Source organism: Adiantum capillus-veneris, chromosome 6 (genome assembly GCF_014529385.1).
Source record: "Adiantum capillus-veneris isolate H3 chromosome 6, ASM1452938v2, whole genome shotgun sequence".
In the NCBI taxonomy this organism is placed as follows: domain Eukaryota; kingdom Viridiplantae; phylum Streptophyta; class Polypodiopsida; order Polypodiales; family Pteridaceae; genus Adiantum; species Adiantum capillus-veneris.
Window position 1 is genome coordinate 89,756,079 of NC_140936.1, and position 10,718 is coordinate 89,766,796.

General features: G+C 40.2%; 1 pseudogene; it reads left to right on the plus strand.

Moving 5' to 3' along the window:
- The first annotated feature begins 856 nt into the window (after nucleotides 1-856).
- LOC147455874 (uncharacterized) lies at nucleotides 857-2,407 on the plus strand (annotated as a pseudogene).
- Nucleotides 2,408-10,718: the final 8,311 nt, after the last annotated feature.

A 10,718-nucleotide genomic window follows, 5' to 3' on the forward strand; every position in this document is an offset into this window, starting at 1 on the left:
TTGACAAAAAAAAAAGATACTCCATAATTTTTTGTTAGTCTTTTCAATAAGTTTCTTGGAAAAAAATCAAAGCAAAAATATTTTTACTAAAAAAAGTATACTTGATAAGTATAGAAAATTATAAAATAATTTTATAAAATATTGTTTTTTGAAATCCTTAAATGAAAGGATCTTTTTCAATATCTCATATCATGGAATCAAAATCCTATATATTGTTTGTTCATTTGTTCTCTAAAAGCCTTTGTGAAGCATGCCAAAACATGAATGACTTTTGGACTTTTGAAGAATAGCATTTAAAAGGCTAGGATGTTTTTGGCCTGCTGAAGAAAAGGCCTTAGTGTTGGGCTGGGTTGGGCGTCCTTTGACGGATGGTGTCCACGTGGACGGCTAGTAGGTTTTTAGCTGTGTGAAGGCGAGGGTTGCAGGACGACATGACCTTGATGTGATAGAGGAGGAAAACAAGGGCAGGCCTCTTCTACCGTCGCGTGCGCACACAGATTGTGACACACATAGGCACTCTCTCTCTCTCTCTCTCTCTCTCTCTCTCTCTCTCTCTCTCTCTCTCTCTCCCAGAAACCGGACGGCCCGCACCTTCTTGCAGCAGTCTGGTCTACAGCTTGCCCCCTTTCACCCATTATAACTTGGTCGTCAAAATTCAAATCCTCCTAATTCGAAGACTTCAAAACGTAGCGTCGATGCAACTTCTCCAGCTTTGCTTGACTAGTGTCGATTTAAACCGTTCAAGTACAAAGGTCAAGCTTGCTACAAGCTATGTAGCAGGCAATGTTGTTTCTTGAGCATCTTTCGCACGTCACCCTGTAGATATCACAGTACATCTAGGGGGTGTTGATTATTAATGGGGACTTCTGTCAACAACTGGCTTTCCTTCTCGTTGTCTCCTTACTTGGCTATAGAGGAAAGATCCCTTGCGGAGGAAGCTGCATCTATCGCTCATCATAATGCTATGCATGACATAGGAGGTGTGTACAGAGGCGCTCACCTCAACCTTTATCAAAGCAGCGATCATGATCATCATCAACACCAACCGCCAGCCCAGTTGCATGCGGAAAGTTTGAGCTCTCCTTTGAGTTCTGCCTGCTACAGTAGCGGCTGTACATCCTTATGCTTTGCTTATTTACTTGCAGAAAATCACGACTCCTTCACCTCTCAGATGCTTGATATTGCTCGCATCAGGCCACATTCAGCAGGCACCAGTAATCATGAAGCTGTCATAGAAGCTTTTCCCAACTCGTCCTCTTCATCTGGTAAGCATTCATGGTCGTTTAGCAATTTCTTCTCCTCATTTATCCCTTGATCACGCTTCTTTGAGCCTCAATTATTCCTGCCTCTTAAATGAAGACATCAAACATCCACAGCGCCTACCAACAATGTGCATGCAGTTTTCTTGCTTCCAAAAATCGATTATTACCTTTGCGCGTTGCTTCGCGAAGCTCCTTCACTCTCACCATGTTTTCTCTTATGGCCTTCTGTAGTTATCTCTTGCATACACAAATCTGTCCTTATGCCGACTAAGTTAGTTTACCTATTGGCTGTCCTGCGCGTTGCTTCGCGAAGCTCCTTCACTCTCACCATGTTTTCTCTTCTAGCCTTCTATAGTTATCTCTCGCATACACAAATCTGTCCTTATGTCAACTAAGCTAGTTTACCTCTTGGTTGTCCTGCACCTAAGGTTCGAGGCAACTCGTGAAATAAAAGGACTTAGCAAGTATTTGTACATGCAGAATGGCCTCACTTTAAAGCTTTGGAGCAGTTTGCACCTGTGCAGCCGCACTACCTGATGAACACAGGTTTGGTAAATATGGTAGGAGGCAACGGCGATGCAAGCTGCGATTTAGAAGATCGTCACGATCCTCGTCAACACTATTTCCAGGCAGAGGCAACAAGTCATCCGAGTAATATATTGGCTCTACAGAACTTTGGTGTGCGAGGGAAGACAGAAGATGGGCCTCAGTTGGAAGACTTCCTAGGATCTGGAGGGCCAGATTATAACCATGCGGGAAATGAAAGCATGTACTATCATCACCCTCATGACCATTCCACGCTGGAGGTTGGGATCAACATCAACTCCACGCCCTTCCCCACATCATCATCTTCATCACCGTCATACAAGCAGATACCCCCCTCCATCCATGTTGTCAGAGCTTCTGGACCACTCTATAACCACAATGCAGACAGTCTACCCTAGACAAGAGCAGTTCCACTCCTTGATCATTACAATGTACAGTCAAGCAAGTTTCTTCACTTGCATGGCCATCAGCCCAATCCCATGGCTAACTTTCTTCATTTCCCACCATCGCTGCATCCTCAAGCTCCTTTCGTGGTTGACAATTTGTTGACGACAAGAACTGTTGCAAGGAGACATGGCTCCATGGTTATGGAGAGTTGAGGAGTGCATTAACACTGTGGAGAAGGCGTGCGAGTTTACGTTGCTGTCACCTGACTCTTCTGCCAGCTCGCGTGTGGTTGCAGCTCGGATCTCTTTCAATCTCTAACAGGAAGCCCTCTTCTCGGCATTGCCCAACTCTGCCTGCCACAGTGCAAGCTCTCTCTTCGCTACACACACGCACGCGCATATCCACACGCCCTTTCTCTCCAACATGCACCCGTCTAGAGGTAAGCACAATTTCATCAGATCAGACAAGCATATTGGCATTTTATCCCCATGCAAATCCTACATTCTTGCTGATTTAAATCTTTTCAAGCTTTAGACTACCTCTCTATCCAAAATTTGTACCTTATTTGTATGCCTTTGAGCTGCTCAGCTTAGCTCAATCTTCTTTTTGATCCTTGTAGACCAAGATCATCATCATCATACAAAGCCAATTCTGTGTTGTGCGCTTTCCAATTCAGCTGTATGACAAATTATGGATCCTTAATTTCAGCTCAAACCAATTGAAACATAAATTCTAGTGGCCACGGGGGGCTTCTTGGGGCTTAATCAATGCTAATTTGAACATTCTGGAGAGATATATTGGGAGCTCTTGTTAAGAAGGGCACTTGATTTAAAGATGATGGAGATGGACACAAAGATGGAGATGGAGGAGGTGCGATTGGAGGAAAGAGCTATGTATGGGCAAGGAGGTGGTGCAAGTGAGGAAGGGGTGCTGTGCTCATGGGGTGCGAGCGACGAGGGCCTTGATGACGAGATGTCTATGCTACCGCGCCACACCAAGGTCATCGTGATAGGCAATAATTGAACAAAATCTGTTCTAGTTGGCCTGCAAGGAGTTGTGAAGAAGGGGGTTGGCCTTGGAGGCTGGCATTGGCTGGTACAATGCCATGACATTATATCTCATTGCATTATCTTGGGAAGGTCTGCTTCTGCTTATCTGCTTTGCTGTGTTGCATTGTCTTGACAGAAAAAAAAACATCCCCCATACCACCTCTGTCAATCTTTTAAGGCCTCTCTCTCGCAGCTGAATTCCACATTTTAATTTTCATGTTTAGGGTTAGATTTTATTCTGCCTTTGAAGTAAGCATTCTCTCAGCTGCATTCATCTTTAAACAAAAAATTACTAATCATCTCTGCAGGCCATTGTGACTCCTCACCTTGTTTTATTCATTCACAGGACTTTTAAGTTCCATATGTCAAACAAGCAAATTTGTAGGACCTTGGCCCCTTGGGTATTAAGGCCTTTAGAGTCTTAAATAGTGCTCAGACCATCTTGTATTTCTTAAAACTCAGAAAGTTACAAAGGACCCTAGCATATACTTTGCACAAGGTTTTCTAGGAAAAAATACATCAGAGGGGACGACCATCCCCAGTACCTTTACTTATCTAGCATGCAATCCTTACTACAATGTATTTTTGCCCAACATGTTTCTAAAACAACATTTGTGACTAGAGGTTCATGCTTCGCTTGAAACAATAGCGCATTTCTAGACTTCCAAATAGCTCTCAATACTGTAGCTCTTACAATGCATATGTCAGTCAGAAGATCCAAATCATCGATGAACCTAGAGCACATAGCAAGGTCGCCTCTAAAGAAGGGAGTTCCCAAATGTGTGTAGGCCCTTCACCTTGTTATAACTTTGTGTGGATACAATGTGTAATTGATGTTGGAAAAAGTGTAGACAATACCATGTTATCATTCCAATTTCATGTAAGTTGTCTCCTCATATATTTGTTTAGTCTTTTTTGGTTCAAAAGTGCTTTCTTTAACAATAAAAAAAAGATCTCATGTCTCACCATCAAAACCAAAGTATTCACCACAGTATTTTCTCGTACTAAAATTTAAAAAAAGAGTTCATAAAAATTTCTTGTATTTTCAAAAACCAACTGCATCCCATAATTTGATAATTAAATAGAGTTTTTCCAAAAAAGACCTCCTTTTTTATGCACAAACTAAAAAATTTAAGCAAAATATTTTTAATGTTATCAAATCTTAGTGCAGTAGTCTTGATACAATTCAAAAAGAAACTTATTATTCTATCATAATAAAATATTATAGTTTACCAATTGAAAATTCTATTAATCCTATATGCTTGCAGCACAAAAAAACGAAAACTTGCATCACAAAAGTGAAGTTTGTACACAATCTTTTCATTCAAGCAAGGTTTTCATGGATAAAATATGCAAATTCAAATCTTGTCATGAGTAGCCGCACTTTGTAAGTACTTCAAATATCATCTAGTTTCAATGTAGCTATCTTTCTCCCTACTAGTGTCTCGATGCTTTTTGGAATTTTTCTCTGCATCAATATTAGCACTGATATTTGTGTCGATATGCATGTTGCAAATATTGGTTGTGCTATCAATGCATATATTGACGCTAATACAAATTGTGATATTGACATTATGCGAGGGCAAGATGTTTTTTGAACTAAGCCACAAGCTGATTTCGAGCTATTCATGGCAAGGAATAGGTTCACCTTCTCCAAAATTTTTATAGGTAAGCTTCACCTCCCTCTGTGTGTGTGTGTGTGTGTGTGTGTGTGTGTTTATTGTGTGGTTACGAACAAAGAAAGATAGACATACATATACACTATAGATCTACACATGGAGAGTGTAATTTGTATATACATAATTAAAGACAAGTACGTTTACACACAAAATACAAATATAAAAAATAGTTTTTATCAAGTAGTTACTAAATTAGTAAAATTATTAGAACTAAAAAAATTTACCAGGTATTTTGGTTGTTTTGGGTATCAATATCAAAATCAAAACTTGATTTAGATTTAAAATTTTACTTTTTAATATATGATTATTTTTATTTTAAAATTTTAGGATTTAAATTTATATTGAGGTAGTGGTCAAAAAGTTTAAGCACTCGGCCCGCTTCCAAGAATAAGATGCCACGTGCTGCACTATCTACCATTAAGGTGGGTCACCAAATGGACATGGTCCCTCTCATTAAAGCTACTCTAGAAAAGAAGACTCTAGTTGACGCTTATACTGATGGAGGGGCTGAGGTATGTGTGATCTTCATTTGCATGGATAATCACCATCGGGCTAAATATTTGGGTATTGTTGAAAACATAAAAGTTAAAATGCTTGACATTGAGTGTCTTATAGACTTCTATGCTATGGAAGCATGGGAAAGGGATTATCTTATAGTTTTGGGGGTGACCTTGTAATGCAGGATTGTGGGTCGGGTCATATTTGGTGCATGATAAAGTAGAAGGAAGGCCCACCACCTTCAATATGAAGACTAGGGAAACCCCCTCTCAACCTTTTGAGTACAAGCATGGTTGTGACTCCACATACAATTATTCATATGATAATACCAAGGATTTTGCATCTTCAATGGATGAGAGTTTAGATGATAGTCTTCTTAAGGTATGCCTTAAACTTTTTGTAATCTCTGCAGAATAAGATATGCTTGTCCCAAAAAAAAAGAGTATCTTGGAGAGTATCTTTGTCATCTCCTCTTCTACCCCCTTTGATACTAACCTTAAAGATATGCTTGGTGAGGATCTATCTAGCAAAGAGAAGCAAGATTATGCTACTATGTTTTCTAAATTTACAAATTTGTTTCCTACATATTAGACAAATTTATGGGGAGCCAAAGGGGTAGACCATAAGATCAATCTCAAAGAAGGTGTATGACATCGTGCACAAAAGCTTTGTAGGCTAGGAACGATCAAGGAAGAATCTCTCCATGGAGAGGTAACTAAGCCCCTTGAAGCTGAATTTATTTTCTATGTCAACAAATTTGAATGGGTCTCTTTGGTACTAATTGTACCTTAAAATAATGAAAGATTTTAAGTCTATATGGATTTCAAGTTTCTTAATGGAGTAACTTAGAGAGACCACTATCCCCTACCTTTCCAAGATGAGATTCTTAATCAAGCTATACGACATGCAAAATACTCCATCATGGATGGATTCTTGGGTTACTATCAAATCTTCATTGCCATCTAAGATAGGTTGGAAACCACTATTATGACTCCTTGGGGCTGTTTTCCCAATCAAAGGATACCATTTGTTCTTGTAAATGCCTATGCCACCTTTCAACAATGGATGGAGAAAGTATTTGGTCCCTATGTAGGAGACTTTATCAGGGTCTTTATGGATGACATTGGGTGTTTTAGCTTAAGGATACTCCGCAAAGAAAATTTGTAGCGAAACAAAAAATTCATAGAGAAACTAGAGCAAGAGGGTGGTAGCTCAACCCAAAGAAATGAAAATTTGCTCCTACTAAAGTACTATTGCTTGGTCATATGGTGTCAGAGAACGGTATTATAGCGGATACAAGAAAGGTAAAGTAGCTTGTTTTTTTGGATTCCCCCTCTAATGCAAGAAATCTGGCCCCTTTTGTGCATAAGTTCCTCTACTTTTCTTGATTCTTATGATGATGTATCAATTTTTTTACCCTCTTCAAAAGCTTGGCCAAAAGATGCATGGATTTAGCTTGAACAAGGAAGCTCGACATGCCTTTGATTGCATTAAGGTAGTTATGAACACTCTACCTGTAATGAGTCCTCCATCAATAGATTCCACTTATTATCTCCCTCTTAGTGCTGATACAATAGAGTTTGATTGCATTAAGGAATTTATGAACACTCTACCTGTAATGAGTCCTCCATCAATAGATTCCACTTATTATCTCCCTTCAGCCTTTTGCCATGCTTCTGCTAGCCTACATATATCTGCCCATGCCATCTTCTATGGTCGACATGCTTTGGCTGTACCATCATTGCCCACCCCCTGGTTGAGCATTGATGCTCAACCAAAAAAGAGCTTTATTCACCTTCTAACTCCAAAACCTGGCACACATTATGAGAAAATCAAAACCATATGTACACAGTTTTATTGCATCCTACTGCCAAACCTTCAAGTGGGTTGCCCCACCCCCTGCATCACATAGCTTCCACCTGGGTCAAACACCCACCTTGGATATCCATCACCCATCTGTAACTGCTCACCATACTGTCGTACCCCAGTACATAGACCATCACGGGTGTAGGCTACCCATAGCCTACCCGAAGCACTCCTTGCATCCCTCAGTAAACCAACATCCACTCCATACCAAGCAACATCAAGCATATCACCATTAAAAAAAAATATACCTGACAAAGAGCTCAAGATTGTATGGTACTTTTTTTAGGTATAAAATGGAGATAAATCTATAACCATAGCATTGTAGGGTACTTTTTGCATGTAGCTATCCTAGGGTGCTTTTTGCATATACCACTCTATGGTCCTAAGGCCATAGGACATGTATGGAGTAATTTATATATAAAAAGAAGTAACCTACAACCTTTGGTCCATATGATATATTTTAGTGACCTCCCAACAACTCCTTTTCCTATATACTTAGCATTATATAGATCCTAAGGCCAAAGAGTGCCTTCTTTGTTAGTTAAAAAACTATTGGCCTAATACCATAGGGTGGCTGTAATGGGAATGGCCTATGAACTTTGAAAGAAGCGGAATTAGGAAATTAGGTGAAGCACTTTTGAGAGATTACTTTGTGAGCATAGCGGGTGAACTTAATTGATGGTAGAAACATATACATGGAACTTAGTTTACTTGGCATGGACAATACTTTTGCAAGAGAGAGAGTTTAGAGAACATGACAATAGTTGAGGACCGGATTCATACGGAGCCAGTCCCCCCTCCAATAGGCATTTGTATTATAGTTTCTCCCATCAAGAGAGACTTGGTACAATACAATTTTTGCGTTCCTTGTGACCTAGGTGATGCATTGAAGATCGAAAGCTTCATGCATCACAAGCATAACATAAAATTTGTAGAAAGCATTAATTATCCCAAGCCTCAGTCCCAAGGCCTCAAACACCTTCAAAGGTGGAGAGAGCTAGCGGGGAATGAGGATAGGGAAGAGGAAGAAGAAAAATTCCATAGGAGAAAGGAATAGTTCCTCACTTATCATTACTCTTCTTGATAGCATACATAATAGCATAGTAATGAAGATGGATGAGATGGCAAGCTGAAGAATTGAATCATGGCTCTTGGTTTGATTTGCATTCCTCCATAGCCAAGAGTGTTGGTGTAGGCTCTCACTTCTCACAAGCTTGGAGAAGGAGGTGGAGTTTCTCAACTTTCACCAGGTGAGAATTGTCCACAAAATGAGTGTGTGTGTGGTGTATATCCCCCTAGCACCCCCCTTGCTTGCTTGGGGCGAGTTGCAACTTTTCCACATGATGCAAGCTCATTGGATCCCTCTCCCCCTAGCCCAATCACATGCAGCATGCAGTCAAGTACATGGGTAGTCTTTTGACAAGTGTCCTCCTTACCCCTTAGAGAGAGACAGAGCTTGAAAATATCTGGATATCTGTTGGATGGAACTAGAAGCTCATTGGAGCCCTCTTTAGCTCAACCAATAGCATTCAAGCACACCATGTGGTTAAGCTTAGTGAGAGTTTGATATGTGTCCCATGTGCACTTTTAGAAAAGAGGTACCCTTTTGGGTGAGTGGAAGGTTAGGTCAAAGATTCCCTAACTTTGGGACTTTCATGCATAGGAAGCTTCTCAAGCAACTTCCTCATTAAGTTTGTAGGGTCTCTTTTTGACTCAAGCACCTTACCCCCATGCATAGGAAGCTTCTCAAGCAACTTACTCATTAAGTTTGTAGGGTCTCTTTTTGACTCAAGCACCTTACCCCCCATGCATAGGAAGCTTCTCAAGCAACTTCCTCATTAAGTTTGTAGGGTCTCTTTTTGATTCAAGCACCTTACCCCCCATGCATAGGAAGATTTTCAAGCACGTTCCTCATTAAGTATGACAAGTACCTCAAGTACCTTAGTCATCAAGCATGACAAGAACCTTAGATGGAGTTCTCACCTCAAGATCAGCCCTAGCTTGCCTAATGTCAAAGGCAAGTTTAGGTCGGGCGGGTTCCCATCTCAAGCTCAGTCCTAGCTTGGCTAAGGTCAAAGGTAAGTTTAGGTCAGGTTTCTACGTCAAGCTTAGTCCTAGCTTGCCTAAGGTCAAAGATAAGCTTAGGTCGGGTTACTACCTCAAGCTCAACCCTAGCTTGCCTAAGGTCAAAGGTAAGTTTAGGTTGGGTTCCTACCTCAAGCTCAGCCCTAGCTTGCCTAAGGTCAAAGGACTTTTAACACTAACCATTGGAGGTTTTTAATGAAGCTAACCCTAAGGTCTTTTAAGCTCCATTAGTTAACCTTGCTCTTTGATAGACCATCTCTCATTTGGGCCCCTTTACCATTGGCCCCGTGTTGAGATAGATCCGTAAGCACATATCTATATTCTAACCCTTGTTCCCATTTATTATCCCACATTAAATGATCATTTTAATATGAGAAAATCATTTGGGTTTGTTAGATATTAGATTTAATGACATTACCTCTCTCTTGAAATCATAGACGTCCTTGACTATGAGGTAAAAGAGATAAAACCATAGTCATTAGTCAATTTGTCTTAGTGGGTAGAGGATCCCTTTTTACCCTAAGAGATCATTGCAAGATCGATGACTAATCCATTTGGTGATTGGGAGACATAGCTGCCGCAAGCATGTCTGCTCTTTAGTCCATTTCATCCTCCCAAGTAGAGTGACAAATTCTACATGGTGTTTGAGAGACGTCGTCATCCCAAATATGATTCTTAGTATGCATACTACTTAAATTTGTGCACAATAAAGAGAGAATTAGTCTTATAAGACAAAAACATTGATCATTTAAAAGAAACATGTACATTTGCTTACATTAATGTAGCATTGTAAGCGTTGACAAGGTTCATAGTTGGATTCCTTGCATCCATCTAGCATCTTCAAAAGGATAATTTTTGAACTTAATAAGATACCGTTGGATAATCTTACCATGTCGTAGTACCTTGTCTTCATGCTGAAGGATAGCTTCGGGTTGTAGCACCTCTTCTTGGTCTTTGATTTTAGGAGGGTCTTCAATAATGGGTTCATTTGGAGGCTCTCCTTTGTAGGGCTTAAGTAGGCTCACATGAAAAGCATTGTGTATGAGCCAATGGTTAGGCAATGTGAGTTGATAAGCCACCTCATTGATTGACTTCAAAATTTGAAAAGGACCATAGTATCTTTTTGCTAGTTTAGCATAATACTTTTGATGGCACGTAGGATTTTTGCCCGTTGTTTGCCTCAATCGAGCCTTAGGAAACTTAAGTAAGACCCAATCATTTTCTTTGAATGTTAAGGCCCTTCTGTGCTTGTCAGCAAAAACAACAGGTTTTTGCCTTAGTTGGGAGATGGATATAGCCTCCTAAATCTTTTGAAATGATGCTTGCAGGTCATGGCTATACTCATC